The sequence below is a fragment of the Bufo bufo genome, chromosome 3 (assembly GCF_905171765.1).
Source record: "Bufo bufo chromosome 3, aBufBuf1.1, whole genome shotgun sequence".
NCBI classification, from domain to species: Eukaryota; Metazoa; Chordata; class Amphibia; order Anura; family Bufonidae; genus Bufo; species Bufo bufo.
Genome location: NC_053391.1, coordinates 319,480,701 through 319,503,226, shown reverse-complemented (window position 1 = coordinate 319,503,226; position 22,526 = coordinate 319,480,701). Strand labels below are relative to the sequence as shown.

At 43.8% G+C, this 22,526-nt stretch overlaps 1 protein-coding gene across 1 annotated transcript in view; it reads left to right on the top strand.

Moving 5' to 3' along the window:
- The window catches only part of SMPDL3B (sphingomyelin phosphodiesterase acid like 3B), a 123,227-nt gene continuing 100,701 nt past the window's right edge, over positions 1 to 22,526 (top strand). The window contains exon 1 of the mRNA XM_040424333.1: positions 1 to 535. The gene's annotated coding sequence lies outside the window, so the exon portion shown is untranslated. The remainder of the gene's footprint in view (positions 536 to 22,526) is intronic.

Here is a 22,526-nt window from a genome sequence, read left to right as displayed (position 1 = left end):
TTTATGGACCTGATTATCCCACTATGAACTTCAGAAGTTATTTGTGGCTGCAGCCACTGTACAAGATATGCCATATTACATGGTACACTGGGTTCTCTAGTGCTGAAGCCACTCTTTGCTGTTGCGTTCTGACCTGTCTAACACAGATTGCTCTAGGACAGTGCTGGCTGTGGTATTGTCTGTGAAGGTTGGCGTTCGTCTAGGTCATGGTATATCAGTAGTAAGTCAGAACTGAATTTGTATATTTATTTATCTTTAAACTTTTGCAAGTCTTCCAACAGGCTTTCTTAATTTTTAATTGAGAGAGCCAGTTGGAGGACTAGCAAAACTTTGCACATATAGTGTGCTGCTCCTAGTAACCGCCTGTGTGCATTAAGCAACCAATGAGAGGAGGAGCACACACAGCTATATGTATTACCTAATCAAGGCCTTTGGGCTAGGTAGGGCAAACGTGCACAAGAATGTTACTCCCCAGATAATAGGAGCACATCCACACTTGAAAGTGCCATTCCTTCAAGAACTGAAGCACACAGAGGTAACTAGGATCAGCACACTATATGTGCAGGGTCTGCTCTCCTGAATATAGATGCCGATACAGCATAGGTAGGTTTAGAGTAGGACCTGCCTGACTGAGACCACCGTGGTGCGGGTAGGTGGGCACAGATGTGTTTTGATAAAAATATATTGGCTGAGAGTCTGATTTTGAGTCCATATATAATGGTTGCATCTTTTGTGTTAGTACATTATTTTCTGCGACTTATTTATAAATGTAGCCATGGACATCCGCATATTAAATTATCGTACTGGATGTTTTGTGTCTTTTTCTTTTTAGTTTTTTTTTTTTTTTCTTCCCCCTCAGAACTGATCCTATAGTTTTCTATGGGATCCTTCTAATACATCCAGTGGATCAGTTATGGTGGATGCCAAATAGGGCTGGACAGGAAAATGCTGCATGCTTAGTTTTTTTGTCCAGTGCGATCAGTGGAGAGATATTGGATCTGTGCAGTGAAGTGTTGTGCATATATATCAGCTATTTTAGGCCAGGAACTAGAAACAACTATGTTTGAAAAGGCTACACATGCATGAGGTGCTCCAGACAGCCACAGTGTTCTTCCATGGGTCTTAGGTGCCGTGTCTCAAGCTCTGTCAGGCACAGACTGTGTTTCCTACTTCAATAGTCTGTGTATGTTCAATAGTCAGACAGGGTGTGGGAATAATACACTGGCAAAAAGTCATGTTGAAAAACAAATTTCTATTTCTCCTTCTATGACTTGGTGCCTAGAAATTTTTTATAAGGATAATGTACACCATCATCTGACTATGCATGCACATGACCATTTTGGGGGGGGGAAATCCCTAAAAGCTTCTTTCATGTGGGCCCTCTTGTGGCATTTTGCATGACCCATGCGGCAAAGAAACGATGTATTATAGATGTTGCCAACTACAATAGACAGCATGCTACAGAGTGGATATATGTGAATAAGCCCTTAGGGTCCATTCACACGTCCGTATGTGTTTTGCGGATCGCACATTGCCGGCACTCATAGAAAATGCCTTTTCTTATCCGCAATTGTGGACAAGAATAGGACATGTTAGATTTTTTTCTTGTGGAACGGAAGTGCGGATGCAGACAGCACATTCTGGCCCTATTGAAAAGGAATGGGTCCGCACCTGTGCTGCAAAATTGCGGACCTATTTTGTGGACGTGTGAATGGACAATTATGCGGGTTTTTTTGTTGTTTTTTTTTTTTAACCTACCCAGTGTTTCAGTCACTCAGGTCTACTCAGTATTTCCTTTTTTAACCCCTTAGTGACCACCAATATGCCTTTTTGCAGCGGTCACTTAAGGGCTTTAGGCTGGGCAGTCTAAGCACTGCACGGGTCCCCCGGGGGCTTGGCTCTCGCATGAGAGCTGTGTTCCTGCTCTAACAGCCCAGATGGGCAGGAGTGCCAATCCAGGTTGTTTAACCTGGAGGCACTTTGCTGCACACACTGCCCCACTTTATGCAGCAATATGATGATGTGCAGTCAACCTCCTCTGACTGGCTGCTAACACTATGCACTGGCACAAAGTCTGTTGGGCTTTCCTGTGGCTTCATTATAGATCACAGAGCTGCCAGCTACTATTGGCTGAGAGTCGAAGTATAATTATTCCCCCTTTGTGCCAGCACACAGTAGTAATGCCCAGATGCCCCCCCACTTCACAAAAGATATTGCCAGAGATGTGCCCCTTCAGTTTCCACGCTAGATATGCCCCCTGTGAGCAATTATGCCCATATGTGCCCCCCCTCACAGTAGCTATGCCCAGATATGTTCCTCCTCACAGTAGTTCTGCCAAGATATGTGCCCCCTCAGTTGATATGTCAAAATGTGTTCCCCCTTACAGTTATGTCAAGATATTTGCCCTCCTTCACAGTGGATATGCCAAGTTATGTGCCCCCTCATAGTAGATATGCCCAGATGTGCCATCTTCACAGTAATGATGTCCAGATTTGTGCCCCTTCACAGTAGATATGCCCAGGTATGTGCCCCCTTCACAGAAAGTGAAAAAAAAAAAAGGAAATACTCACCTAGTTCCTCTCATTTTCTGCGCTCCCTAGCAGCAGGATACTGTAACACACTGTGCTGCTGTGTAGGAGGCTGGGCTGATTCCCAGCCTGCCCCGCTCCTTCTCCTCCTACACAGACCAGCAGTGCAATGTCTGAGGACATCGTGCTACTGCTGCTGTGGAGGACCGGTGGCTGAATGATGTACAGGGAGCAAACTGCTCACTGCTGCACCATTACAATCATCTGTGCTGTGGGTTCCCCCAGGAGCAGTGGGCCCGGGTATGCCAGGTGCTGATGCCAGCCCTGCCCAAGCCCTCTATATCTCACCGCAGCACCCTGGTTCATGTTGCCCACTGCCCATGGATTCCATCTGTAAACTGTGGCCACCAGAGGTCTACCCTCACTTTTTCCAAAAGCGTAAATATTATTTACTCTTTACCCACTACGAAATAAGGTCTTGTTCACATTTCCATGTCCATTTGACATCTGTGAAAATAAATCAGTACGTTTCATCCATGAAGATGTGTTTGGTCCATGTCCATTTTGTGCCCTCTGTGTCATCTGTATTCCATGGACACTGCTCAGCTGAATATTAATTTCCAGAGCATCTTCTATGTGGTCGGTGAAAAACCGACCAAAGAAGGATGCCATAAAAAAAAAAAAGTTATGGCCAGAAATCAACCCAGTGTCGTAAAGGGTTGTCTCACTTCAGCAAGTGGCATTTATCATGTAGAGAAATTTAAAACAAGGCACTTACTAATGTATTGGGATTGTCTATATTGCCTCCTTTGCTGGCTTGAATTATTTTTCCGTTGCATTATACACTGCTTGTTTCCATGGTTACAACCACCCTTCAGTCCAGCAGAGGTGGTTGTGCTTGCATATTATAGGAAAAAAAACATTGGCCTTTCTGGTGGCTGGGACTGTAGGAGAGCACATAGGCTGATTATTCCTATAATGTCCACGGCCACCCTTGCTGGATTGTAGGGTGGTCATAGCCGTGGAAACAAGAAGTGTATAATGTGATGGGGAAAAATAGCTCAAACCAGCAAAGCAAGCAATATGGATAATCACAATAAAGTGCCTTGTATTAACTTTCTCTACATGATAAATGCCACTTGCTGAAATTACACAACCCCTTAAAGGGTACTTTCACACTAGCGGCAGGACGGAACCGACAGGCTGTTCACCTTGTCGGATCCGTCCTGCCGCTATTTTGCCGGACCGCCGCTCCATCCCCATTGACTATAATGGGGATGGGGACGGAGCTCCATCGCAGCACAGCAAAAGGCCGCCAGACTAAAAGTACTGCATGTAAAAGGACCGGCACTCAAAACATTGAGAGATGTGGAACCAGACAAATTTATATATCTAGATACTGACCGTCTAATATACAATCTGTCGATTTATACGATGTCTATTATAAAAAATCGATTATGACACGAATCGATCAAATATATAAAATCAATAAAACATTCTGAATCGATTGCTATTAAGATTTCTTATGGAGACTTGTGTATATATAGGTGAAAGTCCCAGTAGAAAGGCTTGTGTATATATAGGTAAGTCCCAGTAGCAGATATCTGATGTCAATCTGGATATGTAGGACCTTGCTTGTGTAATCTGATTTTATTCATTTTCCTTTTTCAAATGACATTTTACAGAAAAAGACATTAGAAAACAGGGTGAGGGCTATTGCCCAACAGTAGGTCACGCAGGACCATCATAATACAGCCATACTATAAGTGTATAATAGAACTAAAGAAAACAATTATCGTCCCGTGTGTATCAGGGGACCTTAAGTAAGAAAGAAATAATAACTTGTAGCAACAAAAGGCTTGTCACAAGCCTCTCATGGCCTGGGTATGAAAGCACAAGGCAGTGTACCGCTTCAATATAGCTAACACCCAGATCAAACAGAACACAGAAGGAAAGGGGGGGGGGGGGGCTTGAGGGGTACCAAAGCAAACTTGCAGAAAAATGCAGTACATTATCTACAGATTCATATCATATCTCTAAATCCCTGAGAATCCAAAAAGGTCAGAGGGGTATATCTGTTCTGAAACAACTCTCCTCTTTCTTGTCTATCTGCTATCAACTCTTCCATCCTCAAGATGAGCTTCAATTCACTAGCCCATTCAATCAAAGTGGGGGAGGAACTGGATTTCCAATGTCTTGGAATTACCATACGCGCCGCAGCCAAAAAGAGCCGTAGAGCCCCCTTCTTGATCTACAAAATGGAACCCAGAAGAAGTGAGAGCAGAGTGATTTGCGGTGTATTAGGTATGGATTTGTTAGAGTAGCTAGCATATATCTTTAAAAGCTGCTCCCAGAAAGGACATATCAGAGGACAGCCCCACCAAATGTGAAGCATGGAACCTCTCTCCCGTTTGCAACGCCAACATTGATCTGAAACAGAAGGAAACATCTGGTGTAAAGTAGTAGGGCAATAGTACCACTTGGAGATAATTTTATAATTCTTCTCTTTGACTTGAGTCGCCATTGACATTCCATGAGAGAGCGCACACAATTTCTCCACCTCTTCTGCCGAGAAAGTGATTTGCAGATCTCTCTCCCATTTATCAAAAAATTGGGCTCTCTCCCCATTTTGGAGGTTTAACAGAATCTGATACATAGCTGATATTGTACCTCGACCGTCCGTGGAAGCTAGGTAGAGTTTATCAAAGTCTGTCAACTGACCTATCTCCTTGCCTGAAAACGTGAGTCCAGTAAAAGACCTCATCTGCGCATAACCCAAACACGAAACTACGGTGAAGGCTGCATTCTGTCGAAGGGTCTCCAGAGAGGATAGCTGACCAGAAGTAAGTACATCTCTAACCCGCAATAAACCGTCATGAGCAGCTTTAATGAGGAAGGGGTAAGGCCCGGCGCAAAGGCCGGGTTACTATGTAAAGGAGTCATGGGACCTGGTCTGGTTGAAATCTGTGAAAAGGATATCCAGTAATCCCAAATTACCAAAGTGTATCTCACCAAGTATGGCCATCCATCAATAGGCGGTCTGTCGGCCAAAGCAATCCAGGGCAACGCCTGAAGAGACGGGGGAGACAGTGACTGTTCTAGGCCAACCCACAGTTTCGGAGAGTCTTTATGTAGCCAGTCCCTCAGTCTGGTGAGTACAGCCGTGCTATGATAAATAGACATATCGGGGAGTCCAAAGCCTCCTAAAGATTTCTGTTTAGTCAGGACCTGTTTATGTACACTGGGTTTGCTGGCCTGCCAGATAAACTTGTTCAGCCCTTTTTGTAATTCCCGGAAGTATGACCCAGGAACATGAACAGGGACAGTTTGGAAGAGGTATAGAAACCTTGGTAAGATATCCATCTTAAAAGCGGTCATACGGCCAAACCAAGAGAGTTGTTTAAGGGAATATTTTTGAATATCCTCCAGTGTCCTCCTGTCCTCCTCTGCAGTGGCAAGTAGTTAAGCGGGAAAAGCAAGTGCAGTTGTGCCGGGATTTGGATGCCCAAATAAGGCAAGCTTTGCTCTCTCCATTTAAAGGAGAAGTTATTACGGAGGGTGGCTACATAGTCAGGGGCAAGAGATACGTTTAATAACTCCGTCTTCGAGAGGTTCACCTTAAAATTGCTTAGATGTCCGAATCTGTCAAACTCACGGAGTAGAGATGGAATTCAGATATGGGGGGCCGACACATATAGGAGCAAGTCATCAGCGTACAGCACCAATTTATGCTGTCTATTCTTTATGTTGATACCCCTTACGTCTGGATTAAGACGAATTGCCTGTGCTAGATGTTCCATTGTGCGGGCATACAAGAGAGGGGATAACGGACATCCCTGACGTGTTCCGTTATGGATCTCAAAAGAAGGAGCAAGGATGCCATTAGTTCTAACCCTAGCTGTGGGGTGGGTGTATAAAGCTGATACATATTCTAGAAATCTGTCCCCCAATCCTATTTGCCTCAAGGAAGCCAACATGAATCGCCAGTGGACCCTGTCGAATGCCTTCTCGGCATCAACAGACATCAGACACAGGGGACTTTTTTGTTCCTGGGCTTGGTGGATCAATGTGATGGTGCGGATGGTATTGTCCCTGGCCTCACGGCCCGGGACGAACCCGACCTGATCTAGGCTAATACATCTCGGCAAAACCATCCGAAGCCGATTCGCCAGAATTTTTGAATCGATTTTTATGTCACAATTTATCAGCAATATTGGCCTATAGTTGCCACAAACAGTGCTGTCCTTGTTGGGCTTGGGTATAACTACAATATGGGCTTCTAAGGATTGCTTGGGAAAGGGACAGGCAGGCGAGATGCTGTTAAAGACTTTAGTCAGGAAGGGGAGAAGCAGATCGAGAAATTTCTTATAGAAGATGCCAGTGAACCCATCTGGTCCCGGGCTCTTATGACCTTTAAGAGACTTGACCACCAACCTTACTTCTGATTCAGAGAGAGGCTGATCCATGTCGGTCTGTTGGTCAGACGAAATTACAGGCAGGGCCGTCTCTTCTAGGTATGATGAAATACGGCAATCCAACTCAGGAAGGGGCATGTCTGTAAATTGGCCTTTTATATTCTAAAGCGATTCATAATATAATCTGAATGCTTCAGCAATATGAAGAGGATGATGTAAGGTCTTACCCCCTGAATCTTTAATCTCTGGGATATAGGATTGTATCAGTCTGGGATGTAGGAGTTTGGCTAGGGCCGACCCGCATTTATTGGCTTTTTCGAACAAGAAGCTCTGGTAGCGCTCTCTAGCATAGTTGAATTTCTTGTTGATCGCTTCTTTTAGATTGTTCCTAACCATAGTCAACTCAGTTAACAGAGCAGGGGTAAGAGAACTCTTGTGTAAGGACTCTAACATGAGTAGTTGTTCAGACAAGCTCCTAATACGTGCCTCACCTTCCTTTTTCAATCTCGAACCATGTTGGATAAAAGTGCCCCGTAACACGCATTTTAATGCCTCCCACTGCAGAGGAGGGGCCGTGGAGTCAGCAGAATGTGTGTCAAGAAAGTCCGTAATGGTTTTCTCGATTGCCTGCCTACACACCATATCTTTCAGTAGAGTATCATTGAGTCGCCATGTCCACTCTTTGGCAACTAAGTCAGGCAGAGCTAAAGTAAGTGAAACAGGAGTATGATCCGACCATACAGCCGAACCTATAGATGCCTTAGGATGGTATGACAATGCATAATGGGAGATGGCAAACAAGTCAATTCTACTGTATGTGTTATGAGCTGGGAAATAGTATGTGTAATCGCGACTGTCCGGATTTAAAATCCTCCATATATGAACGAGCCTATTGTTCTGCAAGACAGAGCGAACCCTGGAGATTGTTGAGTTAGGAACAAGAGATTGTCCTAGGGATGTGTCTAGTGACGGGTTAAGAGGTAAGTTAAAGTCGCCCCCCAGCAGTACAATACCATCTATGAAAGATTCAAGTTTAGACATAATAGCTGCAAACGTCTTACCTTGCCCCGAGTTTGGAAGGTATAAGTTACCTATCGTGTACGCTCTCCCATGGATGGCCAGCTTGACAAAGACGTATCGTCCCTTGCTGCAGGACCTGGAATCTATAACAGAGCAAGGAAGATTTTTATGCAGAGCGATAGAAACCCCCTTAGCTTTAGCTTCTGGATTTGTACTGTGAAACCAGGTGGTATAGGCCCTTGACCTAAAGTTTGGGATGTGGTGCGTCTTAAAATGCGTTTCTTGCAGGAGCAAGATCTACGCTTTATCTTTTTGCATTCCCGCAAGAATCTTTGATCTTTTGTCAGGGATATTAAACCCTCTAACATTTAGGGAGACAAGTTTGATTTCAGCCTGTTGGTTCATTTCTGACAGAGGAATGAATCAGCAATGCTGGACTCGGGAAGGGATCAGGGAAAGGTATTGAGGTAGGAAAAAAAAACACCAGGCAAAGAGACCACAGAGACAAACAAAAAGAAAAAGGGGAGAGGAAGGGGAAGAAAAAGAAGAGGAGGGGAAAGTAGAGAGTAGTCGAAAACAACAAACTAGGAGTGGTACACAGAGTGTATCAATGAGACCTCGGAAGTGAGGAGGGTAACGTTAAGCGTTATTTGGGGACTGTCTTCCAATAGCAGATATTGAGACCTGCCCGAGAGTATAACTGACCATTAGTTAACAAAGTGAGCGTCCTAGAGATGAGGATAGTGGACGGGAAGGAGTGACGGGCGAATAGAAACTGCCGACATATATCAATAACATAACACTACCGCTAGAAACTGAACTATGAAGCAGAGAACACCCAGCTAATTGCTTGCTCATCAGCTGAAGACAAAAGAACTAAGCCGTCTTGTCAATCAGGGTAGCACCTCTGTCTAACACAAACCAAGGGCAGCATGCAATGCGATGGGGAGATCATGATGATAGCCTCCGATTATCAGACCCCCTATTGCGTCCCGATGACGTAGTCTTCCAGACTGAAAAACGTGCTGGGATCGGAGGGATGGTACTCCATTCAGGGAGCTCAATATCAGGTAGTCCCAGCGCAGCCAGAAAATCTGCTAACTCCGAGGGATCTCGCAGTTCATGGAGTTTGCCGCCTCTTCTGACCACCAGCTGGAACGGATATCCCCACATGTAGGGAATGTCTCTTTCACGTAGGCATTCTAACAGGGGGCGAAGAGCTCTATGTTGTTGTAGGGTAGAGCGAGCTAGATCTTGTAGTAGCGAGATATGGGCTCCTTTGTACTTGATCGAAGCTTTGTTACGCAATTTTCGCATAATTTCCTCCTTTATGGAGTAGTAGTGTAAGCGGCAAATAACATCCCTGGGTCTAGAAGAATCAGGATTAGGTGGGGCGAGTGCCCTGTGCGCCCTGTCGATTTCCAAGTCATCAGAGACCCATCTGTTTAAGATCATCTTGAAGAAATCCTGCAGGGTGTGGATGAGATCTGCAGTAGATATGGATTCAGGAAGGCCTCGCAACCTGATATTATTACGCCTGCTGCGGTTTTCAGAATCTTCCTGAAGCCGGTATAGCTGGCTAATGTGTTGGTCTCTCTGAAGACCTTTGTCTTCCACTGCATCCAGGCGAGAGGACAATTCAGCTTGGTGAGAGGAGACATCATCTACCCTCTCCTCGACGAGTTGTAAGCTGGTAGACAGGGTATGGAGTTCCTGCTTATATGAAGTCTCCAGGCGTGCTATGAATTGTTCCATTTCTTGTCTGGTCGGCAATTTCCGGACATGTGCCCTCCAGTCCCAGGATGTGTCATCTGGCTCTAATTGTAGAGAGGACTGGGTTGGGGCTTGTGGAAGCAGAGGCACCGACGCTTGTGTCACCGGCACAGGATCAAGTGCGGCCTGGCAAGATGGCGCGTACCTCGTGTCTCCTCCGTTCACAGCATGGGCCGGGGGAGGCGGCGGTGAGCCTTTCTTCCGACCTGTGGCGGGCGACTGAGACTGATGTATGTTGAGGTGCAGGTCGCCTCCAGCAGGCTTTGGGCTTAGTAAGGGTTTGTATGGGGGCGCTGCGATTATTAAGTTTGCGCGCTGCTTGCGGGAGAGCAGCCGCGCAGGAGTCGCGGCCTGTTACCTTATGCCCCTCCGGAGCAAAAAACTGCTGGATGCCCGTGCGTCTCACTTCTGTGGGAGTTCTGGGGGGACCGGCTGTCGAACCCCTTCTCGTCCGGACCATCTGAGCTCAAGAGCCAGGCACCGGTGAGCTAGGAACTCTTGCTAGAGCAATCTCGTGGCAGGAGCTCTCTGAGATGCGTGTTCACTCCGCCATAGTCAGGACACACCCAGTATCACCCATTTTAAAGAGTGAATATACACTTTTGTTACTCACGACTCGTTGCGCTGATCAAAAGATTATTTTTTTTTACGTGTGGAAGTTTTTCTCAGGTGGTGTCCCACCGTTCACATCACGATCCAGCAGTGTTGGTTTCTCTTCTCGTGGGACTTGGTCCGTCTGTAAGTTTCGTGAGTGAGGCGATAATTTGCTCCTTAGCAGTAGGATTTAATACATTGCCATGTATGATTTCGCAGTCAAATTAACACACAGGTATTCCGTCCAGACGCATTTCGAGATAGCTTATCTCTTCCTCAGTGGGTCACCGGTGGTCTGAACATCTCGACTTTTGTACTCTCCTCATCCATCCTTAATTGTTCACATCGGGTTTCAACATGTGTTAGTAATTTGAGTGGTTAGAATGCCCGATTTTTTCAAAGAGAGGGTATCCAAATTTTTAGAGGTATCCGATTTTTTTATTATTCGTTCTCCATAGTTACAGGTATTTTACCAAACTTATTGGGTACAAAAGGAAAAATATATCTTATCTACATTGAGAGTGATGATTTTGAATAATTTCTACACTATACAGTTTTACATTCAAATACGTTATTCACGCCTCTCGATCTTATCCTAAAGTAATTCCTGGGCCGATATTTTTGCCATTAATCGAACACATTCATGCTTTTCGATTTTTTTTCTCTCTCGATCTTCTATTTTTTCATCTCTTTATAGTAATGTGTTTTTGTTGCGTTTTTTATACTATATATGCAGAAACTCTTGCTTAGTGTTCTGTATGTGGGATCTTTTCAAAACATAAAGTGAATCTATTTAATCTCGTTTGAAGTGAATAAGTGACATAAAATATGTCAAAAATATACTCGTGACTTTGGAATGTGAATAACACTACATTGACTGTTTATGCGTGACAGTGTCACTTATAGTGATATACTTAAACCCTGAATGGGTTATTATCAATAGTCGTGTAAAGGTTATATATAATCTCAGTGGTGATGAGTCAAAGGTTCAATTGAACCCAAAGACCTCTAAGTCAGAATTCCGACCTGCTGGAAGAAGGCTACCAAAGTCATAAATTCTCCTAGACTCGGCTTGTGACATTTTCATAATATGGTTGCCTCCTCTCCAGTGTACGTATACCTTCTCCAGGGCCACATAAGAGATACCCCTGCATTCACTATTGTGTGCAATCTTAAAATGCTTCGACAACGAATGATTTTCGAAGCCCTTCTTTATATTGTTCAGATGTTCTGAGATCCTTACTTTCAGGGGTCTCTTAGTTCTGTGCATATATTGTTTCTGGCAGGGGCACTGGAGGAATCACATGTAAGACAACCCTTAATGTCTAAGACAAAATCATTGTGAGTGGATTGGACCCTAGTGTTTTTTTTCGGGAATGTTGTATTCCTACATCCCAAACATTTCCCACACCTATAGAAACCGTTCATATTTAACAATTTTTGAAGTGTGGTTCCATCTTTTTTTGTTTGGTTTCTAATGGAGGGTGCAATCCTTAACCCTAAATTAGGTACCTTGGTAAATGTAATCAGAGGGAGGTATGGAGCATAGGGCCAATGGTCTTATCCCTCAATAAGAAGTGCCAATGTTGATTAATAATATGGCGTACTTGTTTGACTTGTACACTGTATGGTAGGATCACTCTGAGTTCTCCTTCTTTTGTCTCTCCCTTTTGTATCCGTGGTTGAAAGTATGCCTTCCTATCAGTCTTCCTTGTTTATTCTAACGCCCCCTCTATAACTTTTTCAGGGTAGTCTTTACATCTGAATTGTTCCTTCATTTTTGAGGCTTCTGCCTCCAAAACTCGTCACCTCGGTGCAGTTCCGTTTAATCCGCCGGAACTGTCCCGAGGGAATATTCAAGAGCCACTGTGGTAAGTGGCAACTTGTGAAGGGTATAAAACAGTTTTTTGCAGTCGGTTTGTTGTAGGTGTTACAGATGTATTTATTATCCCGTCTTGAGATCTTTATGTCCAAGAATTCCGTATACTCTTGTCCCACCTTGGGCACAAAACTTAAATTCATATTGTTATGGTTTAGACTGTCTAGGAAGGACTGTAGCTGTTGTGCATCTCCACCCCACACAAAGAGGACATCATCAATGTAGCGATGCCAGAGGACCAGGTCCCTCCCCAGTCTGGGACTGATGATGTCATGCTCCCATTGTGCCCAGAATAGGTTGGCATATCTGGGGGAAAACCTGGTCCCCATGGCCGTCCCACAGAGCTGCAAAAAATAACTGCCCTCAAAGAAAAAATAATTGTGGTGGAGTATAAATTTTATCCCCTCCATCAGAAAATCTATCTGTTGAGTACACATGGTACTATTTGTCTCAAGCTGTGACTTTACAGCTGACATTCCCAGGTCATGTCTGATACTGGTATAGAGGGACTGGACGTCCAGAGTTCCCATGGTCCAGTTGGGCTGGACGTCCAGGCTCTCCAAAACACCAATGATCTCTGTGGTGTCTTTAATGTATGACCTAGTTCTCCTCACCACAGATTGTAATAGGGTGTCGATATACTGGGAGAGATTCGATGTGAGTGACCCTATTCCAGATATTATCGGGCGACCTGGGGGATTTTCCAGGCATTTGTGTATCTTGGGCAGACAGTAGAAGATGGGTAATCTTCCCTGTGTGCTCAAGATAAAGTTGCGTTCTTGTTTCGATATAATCTTATCTTTCAAGCCAACATCACAGTAGTTGGTCCTTATTTTCTTGAACTCCTGTTCTGGATTTCCCTTTTAGTCTCTGGTAAGTAGTGGTATCCATCAGCTGTCTCAGACATTCCCCATTGTATTGTGTAGTATCTAGGACCACTATTGCCCCTCCCTTATCTGCAGGTCTTATTGTTAAGTTCTCTTGTTTCTGTAATTCTTTTATAGCTCTGATTTCTCTCCCTGCCAGATTACTTCTTTGGTTATATTTGTCTTTAATTTTTTTTAAAGTCATTCTCAACTGATCTTTGGAATGTGGCCATATCATGGCTGATCTCATTCTTTGGGAATTTTTTTGATTTATTTCTTAACCCTGTATGTTTTATTATTTGATTTATCTCTATTTGGGGTTCTAATCTTATAGGGTTCTTTTGATAGTACTTCTTTAGACACAATTTCCTCCTAAATTTTAGTAGCCCAATATATGTGTCGAATTTATTTAGTTTCCTTGTTGGTGCAAACTTTAATTCCCTATCTAAAAGTTTGATCTGTGCCTCTGTTAGTATAGTGGAACTCAAGTTGACTATAGAGTCAGAATCAGTCCCTAGTGTCTCCTTCTGTTTCTCTCCCTTCTTCCTATGTCCTCTTCTTGTCTGACTACATCTTGGTTTGGGTATTGGTAAGGTTGACTCACATGTGCTCGTTTGTGGGGTTGGTGATGTTGTGACGGGGAAAGGTTCCTTTGTCTTAGGTTGTATGGATGTGTTAGAGGGGTATGGTGTACATGGTCTCTCAGTGGGGTCCGTGTGTATTATATCGATCTCGGTGAGGGGGGTGATCGGTGTCGTATCCGTGGTCTGTGATGAGGGGGGTTCTGTCTACAAAATACTGTTCTTGTAGGGTTTCATATCTATTCTGTACTGGTATACTGTAGTCATCATTCCCACTTTCAACTACGGATGCAAAAGGGAGAGACAAAAGAAGGAGAACTCAGAGTGATCCTACCATACAGTGTACAAGCCAAACAAGTACGCCATATTATTAATCAACATTGGCACTTCTTATTGAGGAATAAGACCATTGGCCCTATGCTCCATACCTCCCCCTGATTACATTTACCAAGGTACCTAATTTAGGGTTAAGGATTGCACCCTCCATTAGAAACCACACAAAGAAATATGGTACCACACTTCAAAAATGGTTAAATATGAACGGTTTCTATAGGTGTGGGAAATGTTTGGGATGTAGGAATACAACATTCCCGAAAAAAAACACTAGGGTCCAATCCACTCACAATGATTTTGTCTTAGACATTAAGGGTTGTCTTACATGTGATTCCTCCAGTGCCCCTGCCAGAAACAGTATATTGGCAGAACTAAGAGACCCCTGAAAGTAAGGATCTCAGAACATCTGAACAATATAAAGAAGGGCTTCGAAAATCATTCGTTGTCGAAGCATTTTAAGATTGCACACAATAGTGACTTCAGGGGTATCTCTTATGTGGCCCTGGAGAAGGTATACGTACACTGGAGAGGAGGCAACCATATTATGAAAATGTCACGAGCCGAGTCTAGGAGAATTTATGACTTTGGTAGCCTTCTTCCAGCAGGTCGGAATTCTGACTTAGAGGTCTTTGGGTTCAATTGAACCTTTGACTCATCACCACTGAGATTATATATAACCTTTACACGACTATTGATAATAACCCATTCAGGGTTTAAGTATATCACTATAAGTGACACTGTCATGCATAAACAGTCAATGTAGTGTTATTCACATTCCAAAATCACTAGTATATTTTTGACATATTTTATGTCACTTATTCACTTCAAACGAGATTAAATAGATTCACTTTATGTTTTGAAAAAATCCCGCATACAGAACACTAAGCAAGAGTTTCTGCATATATAGTATAAAAAACGCAACAAAAACGCATTACTATAAAGAGATGAAAAAATAGAAGATCGAGAGAGAAAAAATCGAAAAGCATGAATGTGTTCGATTTAATGGCAAAAATATCGGCCCAGAAATTACTTTAGGATAAGATCGAGAGGCGTGAATAACGTATTTGAATGTAAAACTGTATAGTGTAGAAATTATTCAAAATCATCACTCTCAATGTAGATACGATATATTTTTCCTTTTGTACCCAATAAGTTTGTTAAAATACCTGTAACTATGGAGAACGAATAATAAAAAATCGGATACCTCTAAAAATTTGGATACCCTCTCTTTGAAAAAATCGGGCATTCTAACCACTCAATTAAATTACTAACACATGTTGAAACCCGATGTGAACAATTAAGGATGGATGAGGAGAGTACAAAAGTCGAGATGTTCAGACCACAGGTGACCCACTGAGGAAGAGATAAGCTATCTCGATAGGGCCGGGGGCTATCCATAGTATTCAGTATATTGGGCAGACTAGATGGGCCAAATGGTTCTTATCTGCCGACACATTCTATGTTTCTATGCGTCTGGGCGGAATACCTGTGCGTTAATTTGACTGCGAAATCATACATGGCAATGTATTAAATCCTACTGCTAAGGAGCAAATTATCGCCTCACTCACGAAACTTACAGACGGACCAAGTCCCACGAGAATTGGGACGAGATCCCGAGAGACGCTGCAAAGAGAAACCAACACTGCTGGATCGTGATGTGAACGGTGGGACGCCACCTGAGAAAAAAAACTTCCACACGTAGAAAAAGAATCTTTTGATCAGCGCAACGGGTCGTGAGTAACAAAAGTGTATATTCACTCTTTAAAGCGGATGATACCGATTGACTATGAAAGCTTGAAATTCTGGTGAAATTGTGCCCTTTATACAAAAATTAAAGGTCCTACATATCCAGATTGACATCAGATATCTGCTACTGGGACTTGCCTATATATACGAGCCTTTGTACTGGGACTTTCACCTATATATACACAAGTCTCCATAAGAAATCTTAATAACAATCGATTCAGAATGTTTTATTGATTTTATATTTTATGTATTTGATTTTATTTGATCGATTCGTGTCATAATCAATTTTTTTATAATCGACATCGTATAATCGACAGATTGTATATTAGACGGTCAGTATCTAGATATATTGTGTTTAAATAAATTTGTCTGGTTCCACATCTCTCTTAATGTTTTGAGTGCCGGTCCGACCTTTTACATTATACCATTATTGAGAGCAAGGGGTGGTTCTTTCTGACCTGAGCACCAGTCGTGATTGTTCCTAGTGAGCCATCCGTTTATTGCATCTAGTAAAAGTACTGCATGTCCGACTTTTTGTAACGCACCTAGTTGATCAGTTAGGATCTCAACTGCGGAAGCAATGGACATGCACTATTATCCCACTGCCCTTGTTCTTGGCTGTGGGATTCGCGGTTACTCAGTATGTACCCCAGGCGTCTCTCTCAGTCTTGGGCGGAGAGTTTGGGGTAACTAAATCATTTACCGCTATCCATCTATTTAGTATTACTGCTGGAGAGGAAGGTCTCCCAGTCTTACAGGAGTCACAAGTTAGTATAAGCTTGTGCACAGTTCAGAGTTAGTATCTAGTATGCAATAGGTTCAGGGTTAGTATATAGCATGTCCTCAGTTTAGTATATAGTATGCAGTAGGTTCAGAGCATGTCCACAGTTTAGTATATAGTATGCAGTAGGTTCAGAACATGTCCACAGTTTAGTATATAGTATGCAGTAGGTTCAGAGTTAGTATAGCATGTCCACAGTTTAGTATATAGTATGCAGTAGGTTCAGAGTTAGTATAGCATGTCCACAGTTTAGTATATAGTATGCAGTAGGTTCAGAGCATGTCCACAGTTTAGTATATAGTATGCAGTAGGTTCAGAGTTGGTTTGGGAGTATCGTCTCACACCAGTCAGGAACCACCCCACTCAGAGTTCCAGGACATTAATCAGAGCAGGTAACAGGCATATACTTGCGGTTAGTTGGTCCTGGCTAGGAAGCCAGCAGTGGGGAAGCCAGTGGCAAGAAGGTAGACAGTCCTTCACGCTGTTGTTAGGGATCCAGGTCTGGATATGTGGACAGAGTCCTCAGATGCAGTGGAGCTAGCAGGGTGCGCACTCCATTAGTGGAACACCCTGCTTAGCACCTGTCTTCTATTTAAGGGCCGGACGGTAAGTGGGCGGAGTCACAGGAGGGCCCAGCAGCCACTGCGTTCCACGCTGGAGCGCAAGCCAGCGTAACAACACAGGCGGTCGCTGCGTTCCACGCTGGAACGCAAGCCAGCGTATCATCGCAGACGGCCGGTGCGTTCCACGCTGGAGCGCAAGTCAGCGTATCGTCACAGGGAGCCGCTGTGATCCAGGCTGTACTGTTACACTTTTTGGTCCGGCGGCCTCTCGCCGTGCTGCGCCAGAGCTCCGCCCCATCCCCATTATAGTCAATGGGGACGGAGCAGCGGCACGGCGAAATAGCGGCAGGATGGATCCGACAGGGTGAACAGCCTGTCGGATCCGTCCTGCCGCTAGTGTGAAAGTACCCTAAGGCCTCTTTCACACGGGCGTCATGGATTTGGGCTGATAAGATGCGGGTGTGACGCGGAAAAATGCGTGATTTTTCCTGCGCGAGTGCAAAACATTTTAATGCGTTTTGCACACACGTGAGAAAAATCAGCATATTTGGTACCCAAACCCGAGCTTCTTCACAGAAGTTCGGGTTTGGGTTAGGTGTTGTGTAGATTGTATTATTTTCCCTTATAACATGGTTAAAGGGAAAATAATAGCATTCTTAATACAGAATGCTTAGTAAAATAGGGCTGGAGGGGTTAAAAAAAATAATAATTTAACTCCCCTTAATCCACTTGTTCGCGCAGCCCGACTTCTCTTCTTTCTTCAGGACCTGGGTAAAGGACCTTTTGATGACATCACTGTGCTCATCACATGGTCCATCACATGATCCATCACCATGGATGGATGGATCATGTGACGGACCATGTGATGAGCGCAGTGACGTCACCACAGGTCCTTTTCCTCCTACACAGCAAAGAAGAGAAGCCGGGCTGCGCGAACAAGTGGATTAAGGTAAGTTAAATTATTAATTTATTTATTTTAACCCCTCCATCCCTATTTTACTAAGCATTCTGTATTAAGAATGCTATTATTTTCCCTTATAACCATGTTATAAGGGAAAATAATAATGATCGTGAAAATCACCGCTCGTGCACAGCTCTATAGAAATGAATGGGTCCGGATTCAGTGCGGGTGCAATGCGTTCACCTCACGCATTGCACCCACGCGGAAATCTCACCCATGTGAAAGAGGCCTAAAACACTGGATTAATTTCTAGCCATAACTTTTTTTTTTCTGTCAATGTTGCTGTATGAGAGCTTGTTATTTGCAGGGGCGTTTTTTGGAGTATACTAATTGGAGGGCTTTGGTCACTGTTTGGAACAATAATAAAACATTAGACTAGGAGGTGGTATACAAAGTCGCTGGTTGCTACTGAATGTGGCAGAATAGCTGTGCTCCATTATAGCTGTAGACATCTACTATATGGATAATGGCTAGAAAATAAGCAACAAAACTACATTTACAAATAAGGGTGGGTTCACACTAGCGTTATGGAGTCCGTTATGGCTTTCCGTTAAACCAGGGTTATAACGGAATCCATAAGACAGAAGGACGGATCTGTTTTGCTGCCTATAGACTTGCATTATGACGGAATGCAAAACGGACGCCTTTAAAGGGTTTCTATCACTTCGTATGACATAATTAGCTGTCAGACACTAGCGATCTGCTAGTGTCTGCTCTGGCCAACCATCCTACTATAATCACTTGTGGGGCAGCGGTTTTGCTAAAAAACTAACTTTTATAAATATGCTAATGAGCCTCTAGGTGCTATGTGGGCGTCATTAGCACCTAGAGGCTCCGTCTACCTTCATACACAGCCGCCGCCCAGCGCGTCCCTCCAGCCCGCCCATGTCCTCCTCCGTGTGACGCAGCGGACGAGTTCTCGCGCATGCGCCGTGCGCGGCTGTATTCGGCGCATTTGAGATCTCAGCTCGGAGCGGTCAGACATTCAATGCGCATGCGCGGCTGTATTCGGTAGACGGAGCCTCTAGGTGCTAATGACGCCCACATAGCACCTAGAGGCTCATTAGCATATTTATAAAAGTTAGTTTTTTAGCAAAACCGCTGCCCCACAAGTGATTATAGTAGGATGGTTGGCCAGAGCAGACACTAGCAGATCGCTAGTGTCTGACAGCTAATTATGTCATACCAAGTGATAGAAACCCTTTAAAAGGCATTCCGTTTGCTGTCCGTTCTAATAGAAGTCTATGGGAATCAAAACAGATCCGTCTGGTTCCTGTTATGCAAGACTGAAAACAAAGTCCTGTCGACAGGACTTTGTTTTCCGTCTTGCATAACAGGACCCAGACGGATCCGTTATGTTTTCCCATAGACTTCTATTAGGACGGAGCAAAACTGAATGCCTCTTAAAGGCTTCCGTTTTGCATTCCATCCTATGGATTCCGTTATGTTCCGTTATAACGGAAAGCCATAACAGACTCCATATTGCTAGTGTGAACCCACCCTAAGGCAACTTTCACACTCGCGTTTTGGCTTTCCGTTTGTGAGATCCATTCAGGGCTCTCACAAGCGGTCCAAAACGGATCAGTTTTGCCATAATGCATTCTGAATGGAAAAGAATTTGCTCAGAATGCATCAGTTTGCCTCCGTTCCGTCTCCATTCCGCTGTAGAGGCGGACACCAAAACGCTGCCTGCAGCGTTTTGCTGTCCGCTTGACGAAACTGAGCCAAACGGGTCCGTCCTGGCACACAATGTAAGTCAATGGAGACGGATCCGTTTTCTATGACACAATCTGGCACAATAGAAAATGGATCCATCTCCCATTGACTTTTAATGTAGTTCAAGACGGATCCGTCTTGGCTATGTTACAGATAATACAAACGGATCCGTTCATGACTGATGCATGCGGTTGTATTATTGTAACGGATCTGTTTTTGCAGATCCATGACGGGTCCACCCAAAACGAGAGTGTGAAAGTAGCCTTATCTAACAATGCTGAGCGATGGGGAAATTAGGTCAGGTGTGGCTGGCTATTAAGGAGTTGCAGAAGACAGATTTGTTACAGTATATTATAGTATCATGTTGTATGAGCTATTCTGGTAGTGTTTGGACCATTGCTTTTATTCTATGTTGAAAGGCCAGCACTAGGTCAGTAATAGGAGATGGTTGGTGATGGCATCACTAATCTTGATTACATGTGTATCAGGTGCACCAAGCTTTTTTATTAATTTTTTGTCTCCTTAAACTGCTATGATTCAATGAAACAACTGATCCCTCCTTCTAAGACCTGTAGGTTTTACTGTAATGATGTTAATGAACCATTTCCTGCACAGACACCAGTATGTTAGTGCACTATGCTGTACAAGCCATCATACATCTATGTCAACTGTAATAAAAAATAAAAAAGTATCCTGAGGTCCCAAAATTGGCAAGGTGGAGCTTGTTCATGTATTTTACAACGTATCTTGGATTCAAAGCATTTAGATGTTTCAATGTCTAGAGTTTTACACAAGGTCACGATGACAAGCATACAGTACATTTCCTACTACGTCTGCTGTTGAGAGTGTGGATGAGCGCAATTCCCCACCTCTATTGCTAAACACTGACAAGATCTGCAGTGATCGCGTTACAATGTACTGCTGAATTTAGTAGTCAGATATGTCTTTCTGAGGGAGTCAGAAATTACTGTCTGGGAAAGAGTAGGTCTTTATAGGTACACTTACGTGCAGCAGATGTTGCAGAAATTCATTGGGCATGAGTCGTGGGCTTTTTTTTACCTTCTGATTGATTGCAATCTCTGTATGCAGAGTCGCACATGGAAGGCTTACATGTCTGCGCTAATGCCACAGGGGGCTGAGCTAAAGGCTCATGAGTCCTGGCGCAAGAGTTCAGCTTGGGCCGCTCTTCCCTATAGGGCAGGAGTGCACCTAGCCTGTCTGCTGCCTGAGGTTAAATTCCCAACCTAACCCCTTCCCTCCACCCCTACTTTTAAATTCATATTTGAAAACATTACACACAGCGCTTCAAAATATATAGGGGAATACAGCGCCACATACATTCAGTGACATCTCCTTTGATGTAGACATTCTCTTTCCTCATCTTCTCCATTCAGACCAGATGGCCATGATGATTTCTATCAGCCATCTCTTCTCCCTTCAGCGTTGGATGAACAGGCATCTTCGTTTTCCTACTTTTCCATAATCCTCCCCACCTTCTGAACACCCCATCCTGCCACACCAAATAGTATGCCCCTGTGCTCACCAATACTGAACTGCACAAACATTCCCCCTGAAAATATTAGTCCCACACAGATAGTGCCCCCTTCAATAATAATTACCACACCGTGCCCTAAAAAATAGTTGTGCCTACACTAGTAATGCCACAAACATAATGTCCCAGAAAATAATTGTGCTGAGCTGATACAGTGCCAGGGTACCCCCAACAGTAATAGTGCACCCAAAGTCCCACCAATAGAAATAATCTGCCAGAGTGCATAGTGTTAACAGTGCCCCCAACAGTAATAATGCCCCCATTTTGTCCATACTAGTAATCATATTCCCCATAGCCCCCTAATACTTCTCTTTATAATGTGTGCCGCTAGAAAAATGCCTCCTAATATGTGCGAGTACAAAAATACCCACTTATAATATGCACCAGTACAAAAAATACCCCCTTATAATATGCACCAGTACAAAAAAATACCCCTTTTATAATATGTGCCAGTACATATCAGATCAGACCTCAAATAAGAGCCCCATATCAGACTTTAAATCAGACCCCCATATGAGATCAGACCCCCTTTAGACCTCCATGACAGACCCCCAAATCAGACCTCAGATCAGACCCCAATTTTAACAGCAAAACAAACATCAATATTTATTACCCTGATTTTGGCATTTGGACGCAATGTCACATTTGAAGAGACCCTGAGGTACCCCTATAGTGGATATCCCTAAAAAGTGACACTTTTCTCAGAGAATTTCTCAGAGCTCTTCTGAGCTGAAGTCACTGCATCATGGTGATCTATGAGGCTGTTAGTCCCAGCCCAACCTCCAAATCCCAAAAATCACGTAGACCATTTATAATTTAAAATACACAAAAGGGACACATTTCCCCCGCTTGTGCTACCATTAGATTTTTCACATTTATGACAAAGCAGGTGCCCATTATAAATTACCGTAGATTCATCTATGGCATTCCTTGTGCCTGGCAAGAAAACTATGCCAGCCCCTAGCTGGTGTAGTTTTTCACCAACATTTAAGCCTGTTTAAATGTTAGTAAATTTGTCAGAACTCTGGCACGGCCCCCGACATGCCCCCACTCTGCACCCATACCATCTGGCTGCCGAACGCAGTATGAAACCGGCCGTAAATATTGTCTCACAGCCGGTTGAAGAGAAGTGACAGAAGTGTGCCGGGAGTGGGACAATAGTCGTGGCCCATACCCGCTTTCTTCTGGTATCTTATTTTTACTTCTTTGTATCTTGTG